General features: G+C 42.6%; 1 long non-coding RNA gene across 1 annotated transcript in view; it reads right to left on the bottom strand.

The window, feature by feature from the left end:
* Positions 1-5,188, bottom strand: part of LOC119087348 — an 8,850-nt gene extending 3,662 nt beyond the window's left edge. Inside the window, exon 1 of the long non-coding RNA XR_005090758.1 lies at positions 4,892-5,188. This is a non-coding gene — a long non-coding RNA (uncharacterized LOC119087348). The remainder of the gene's footprint in view (positions 1-4,891) is intronic.
* Between the last annotated feature and the right edge of the window lie 659 nt (positions 5,189-5,847).

Here is a 5,847-nt window from a genome sequence, read left to right as displayed (position 1 = left end):
CTGGGCAGCAGGACTGGCCCCAGACAAGAGACTTGAGGATTTTGGACATAAATGAGCCTGTGTGGAGGTGATGTCTGCTTACCACAGCAGAGATGCAGGGTGGGCTATTCCGGGCGCCAGCAATGCTACCAACTTTGAAGAACTAAGGTGGAGACCTCTGTTGTGAGATATTTGTACACTGTGTGAAGGTGGATTGGTTTACTAAAAAGCTGAACGACCAACAGCTGGGCAGGAGGTATAAGCAGGTTTTCTGGGGAGAGAAAGGTAGGAGGAGATCATCAAGGGCAGAGGAGATGCCAAGGAGACATGGAAAGAGTCGGACATACAGAATGAAAGAAAGTAAAAAGTCACATGGTAAAATGTAGATTAATAAAGATAGGTTAATTTAAGTTGTAAGAGCTCGTGGGACAAGCCTAAGCTAAAGCTGAGCATTCATAATTAATAATAAGTCTCTGTGTTGTTATTTGTGAGTTGGTGGCCCCCAAGAAAAATCTGACTACAGATCTTAGTCAGCCTCCACGCTGCATATCCCTTTCACGTACATCTGGCCTGGTCTGAAGACGGCTGTAAAGAACAGTAAGGAACAGGTGGGGAGGGAGGTCCTCTGAGACCCAAACCTGCTATTGTTAGGTGTGTGTTCAGAAACCCGTGTAAATGGTGAGAGTGTTGGGTGTCTCTAGTCACATCTACTTTCTTTGTTTGTTTGTGACGTTAAGGTCAAATTTGAAATGATCCTTTCAAGAAAATTAGAGCAAGAAAGGGACATGGTTACACATTTTAGTTCACTGGGTTAGTCTGAAACTTTTTCCTTCTCATTTTTAACCACACGCTTCCCTTGTCCTTGAGCTGTTATGGCGTGTAACACAGCAAACATTCAAAAACATATGTAAGCCAGGCCTGCTGGCTCACATCTGCATTCTCACTACTGGCAGAGGATCACAAGTTCAAGGAATCCCAGGAACCTTAGTAAGACCTGTCTTGATATAAAAGGTGAAGGGGGGGGGAGCAGGCCATGGTATATAGCTCAGTGAGGGCCTGGCTTCTTTGAGGCCCTGGATTTGATACCCAGCACCACACAAAAAGCATACATTTAATGGTCAAGAGAACATACAGAATAGGAACCGCAGTGGTATAGTATGCAGGTCATCTTATTAGTATTGGAATTTGAAGTCAGAACTGTGCACTCCAATCCTTTTCTGAGAGCAGTTGTGTCCACTCTAGGTCACCAAGGTCTCCTCTGGTTTTCATATCCATCTTTCCAGGTGTGTGTGAGAATTAAATCTAAAGAATGATTTAAAGATCATATCTACCAGTATTCTCCAAAATGCTGCATAAGGCATTGTGATGCTGTATAATGACACTTGGTAATCATGAACAAATGTGGGAAATTATATTGAAATACAAAATACAAAACGTCCCCATATTGCTGTGTATATACAAATAGCAAGGTCCAGAGGTTAAGAGTGCTTACTGCCCTGTGGAGGACCTGGATCAGTTCCTAGCACTCACATGGCAACCCACAAACACCTGTTTTTAACTCCAGTTCCAGGGGACTTCTAGCCTCTGTAGGCATCAGTCATACACACAGTGCATGTACATACATGCAGGCAAAAGCCATACACATAAAATACAAATAAATCCCTTTTAAAACATAGCATTGTCAAGCAAGGTTGTTAACAGTAGCTGGTCCATTGGAATCACACTATATTCCAGGCGGTGCACTAAGCATGTTGTGCCTCATATATTCCACCATGTAGCCCTTTGGGGTGACACTGTCATCAGCTGCAATGGACAGATAAGGAAACTGAGGTTTACAGGAATTGCAGTGTCTTTCCAAAGAATTTCTAAGTGCCAGAGGCCACATCAGAACTCAGATCTGTTTTATTCTTCAGGTATCCAGGCTTGGGCTAAATTCTTGTCTTTCTCCCACAAACTCCAAAATTTTTTAATATTTCAACATACACTGTGTCTAAGTTCCTATTTCTCCTTTATTTAACTTCAAACAGAACTTGAAATTCCGTGGTGATACTACACAAATCAATGGCTACGTTGTTTTTTTTATTCTAAGTACCACATGACCAGACACATTACAGTCAGGGGAAGCAGGGGCCAGGGTTCCCTTCAGGGATGAGAAACAGAGGCAGGGTAGTAGAAAGTCTTGCTTTTGAACTTGTTAGTGAGGTAACCAGGACCAGAGTCCAGGCCTCTCAGCTTCCAAGTTGAGTATTTCCCATGCTCCCTCTTGGGCAAGGTGTAAAGAGATGCTGTGGACTCAAACACATGGACTAAATTCTGTATATAAGGATAAATCGTATTTATTGTGCACAGAACATTCCTAAGGATTTTAGTGCATTTTCATATTTTAACTTATTTAGTAAAGGTATTTTGAACAAAGAAGAGAGACCACCTATGCCTATCCTTCATACACACCTGGCAAGTGCCTGGTACTTAACAACTGCTTGGCACATTTGTTCAAGGAAGTAAAGGTTTATAATTTTCAGGAAGATCGCTTAATCTCTCTTTTTACGGGAAAGAAGGAGAGAGAGAAAGAGAGAGGGGAGGATTTAGAAGAGGAGAGGAGGGGAAGAGAGAGGGAGAAAGAGAAAGGGAGGAAAGGACAGACAGACAGGGGCAGAGACGGAGACAGAAAAACAGGAGTAGAAATGGACCCCAGGATATAATACTCTAGACCAGCCCAACTTTGCTAAACTTAAAGTTATTTCAATTGAGAAAGATGAGCATTAGGGATGATCACACGGCATACTGACTTCAGGTGATATGCCCTAGTGAAATGTCCCCTCTTCCACTCTTCACTCCATCAGGCATTGCTAATAGAACACAGCAGTTTCCCTTCCTCCAAGCAACTCCCATTAACCTATCAGAACTGATACACATACTTCAATCTATTTGTCGCCCCTGGTGACAATAAATTGCTTGTCTCTGTGGCCCTGTGGCCCTAGTGGACCCAGAACCACTGTAAGCTGTTTGTTTCTTTCTTTGACTCTAAGAGTTCAAGAGGATGTGATCTCTAAAGCTATTCTTTGGGGCCGACTGCTCTGATGGAAGCCTTACTTGTGGGACCTGAACAGGTTACTCGGAGACTGTGAACCCCCTCAGATCCCTTTATGAGTAATCTTGGAACTAATGTTCAGAATTAGTTAAAACAGCCTTGTCCCTGGAAGGATTGAAACAAAATAATTCTAAAGATGGTCCGAGTCCTATTACTGGCTTTTCTACCTACATGGAATAAAACAAGATCTCTGAAACAAACGTCCATGTGTTCAAAGGCTTCAAGAAACCTTGACTTCACAATGATAGTTGAAGAAATTGAGAAACCTCTTTTGCTTACAACCACAGCAGGCCATGTGAGCACACTTAAGCATTTTCTAAAAATGGACCTTTAGAGCATATCAGGATTTTGAAACAGAACTTTTTATAACTATATATAATTATGGCACACTTGATGTAGCCACACATGTTAAACTTTTATAAAAATGTAATACCATTGACCCCTTGAGCTGATTAAAATTAAAGCAAGCCCTTTTTATTTTTATTTTTTTATTTTTTTTTTGGTTTTTCGAGACAGGGTTTCTCTGTGTAGCTTTGCGCCTTTCCTGGAACTCGCTTTGGAGACCAGGCTGGCCTCGAACTCACAGAGATCCGCCTGCCTCTGCCTCCCGAGTGCTGGGATTAAAGGCGTGCGCCACCACCGCCCGGCTTAAGCCCTTTTTATTAATGCACATGATAGAGGAAAGCATCTGAAAGGGCAGTAAGAAGCCACCTGATGGTTAAATGTTGTCCTGGCTCCACACTGTGTCATTTTCAATATCATTATTCACAGTTCTGAATCACAGTGTCTGACTAGGTGTCTACTGAGAGGATGTTTAAATCATAACTGCTAACCAATACAAGAGCTCGACATGAACAGCTTGGATTGGAACGGTAACACATGAACATAGCATGCTACTTGAACAAAAGGGGAAAAGCCTCCGGAAGTGAGGCTGAAGAATTTAAACAACCCATGCGCCAGCAAGATGGCGCAGCTGGTAAAAGTGCTTGCTACCGAGCCTGAGGACCCGAGTTCAACCCCCAGATCCCACGTTGTGGAGGAACAGAGCCGATTCCTACAGGTTGTCTTCTGACCAAGACACACACACACCATAGACACACAGACACACACACACCACATGCATGCACACACACATGCATGCACACACACATACACACACTGCATGCATGCACACACACATACACACATACACACACACCACATGCATGCACACACACATGCTCATACACACACACTAAATATTTTTAAATGTTTACAGAGTTTAGCCAACTTGAACGAATGTGCACGTTGATGCTATTATTGTTCTTCAGGGAGCATGCCAGCTTACACAACACCAGTGCTGAAGCCAAATGAGAATGATGTATTCCTGGGTAGAACTAAGCCCAATGGCAGACAACTTTCACTACAGGGGATCAAAAAATTGAAAGGAGGTGACTGTTTTTGCTTTTGTTTGTTTGTTTGAGATCCTTGCTATGTAGCACAAGCTGGCCTTGAAGTTGGTTTTCTCTGGCCCACCCTCATGAATGCTGGGATTACAAGCACACGACTATGTTCTGCTCTGTTCTTTTGCTTTTTTAAATACCATACATATTTAATAGAATTCTTAGAATCAGAATAACTTCTATGAACCCTAAGGAAGAAAAAAGTTGTGCTTCAGACACAAATTGTATCAAAAATGTACGAGACCAAATAGTTATCAGTCATGTTGACCATGAGTGGGTGCTTCGGTGTTGGGTACTTTTCTAACACTTTACACAGTCCTTCCCCACAATAACCCTGCAAGGTCAACACCCCAGCCGGAAGAAATGAGGCAACACTTACCCAAAGGTGCCCACTGGTCCCCAGCAGCTTGCTCTACTGATACTGCAGTTTTGTTTTGTTCTGTTTAAACACTGAGGAAGAGAACCAAGACCTTCTCTTCTACCTGTAAACTGGGATGGGAGTCAGTTAAACAAACAGATAATTTTGCTTTAAATCAAAAACAGAGCTAAGCTATCCTGACACTTGTCTTTAAAAGTTGTATTAGCAGAACCTATGATAATTTAAGTAGAAACGACTACCTTTTTTTTTTTCAAGACAAGATTTCTCTGTGTAGCTTTGGCTGTCCTGGAACTCACTCTGTAGACCAGGCTGGCTTTGAACTCAGAGATCCACCTGCCTCTGTCTCCCAAGTACTGGGATTAAAGGCGTGCACCACCGCCCACCATTCTTTTTTTTCTTTTTCTTTCTTTTTTTCTTTTTCTTTTTCTTTTTTTTTTTTTTTTTTACATAATTATCCTGAGGCTGACTTGTACAGTTCTAATGCAGAAAGAAACACAAAACACAAATGATGCTAATGCTACAGAAGATCAGGCACTGAGGTCAGATGGCCATCCTTGCTTCACTCTATGGAAAGTTTCTGATCTTTGCTTTCCCTGTGTCTCTTTATTCAGCACAATCCCTGTCTAGCTAAAAGCCAGCACATTACCATCCACTGACTACAGCCCTGCGAAACTTCCATGACCAAAGTTTATGTGCATGTTGGCATACACAGGTAGCCACACCAGATGGGACTAGACTGCCACCACGAGAGTGCCTGTGTGGTTGGCTTATGTATCATTCGGCCACCCATCTGAGCTCTAACGACAGCCCTTGCTGACACTGTCTGACCTAGGCTGACAATCTGGATAGAAATCGTAGGGTTGGCTGTTCAATGGCTGTGACTTTTACCAGCACTGCTTTTGGGCCTCAAATCAATTCTCTCTGTTTACAGACCATTTCACAGCCCTTTACCTGCA

The sequence above is a fragment of the Peromyscus leucopus genome, chromosome 2 (assembly GCF_004664715.2).
Source record: "Peromyscus leucopus breed LL Stock chromosome 2, UCI_PerLeu_2.1, whole genome shotgun sequence".
NCBI classification, from domain to species: Eukaryota; Metazoa; Chordata; class Mammalia; order Rodentia; family Cricetidae; genus Peromyscus; species Peromyscus leucopus.
Note: the sequence above shows the minus strand (reverse complement) of the source record. Positions and strands in the feature narration are given on the sequence as shown.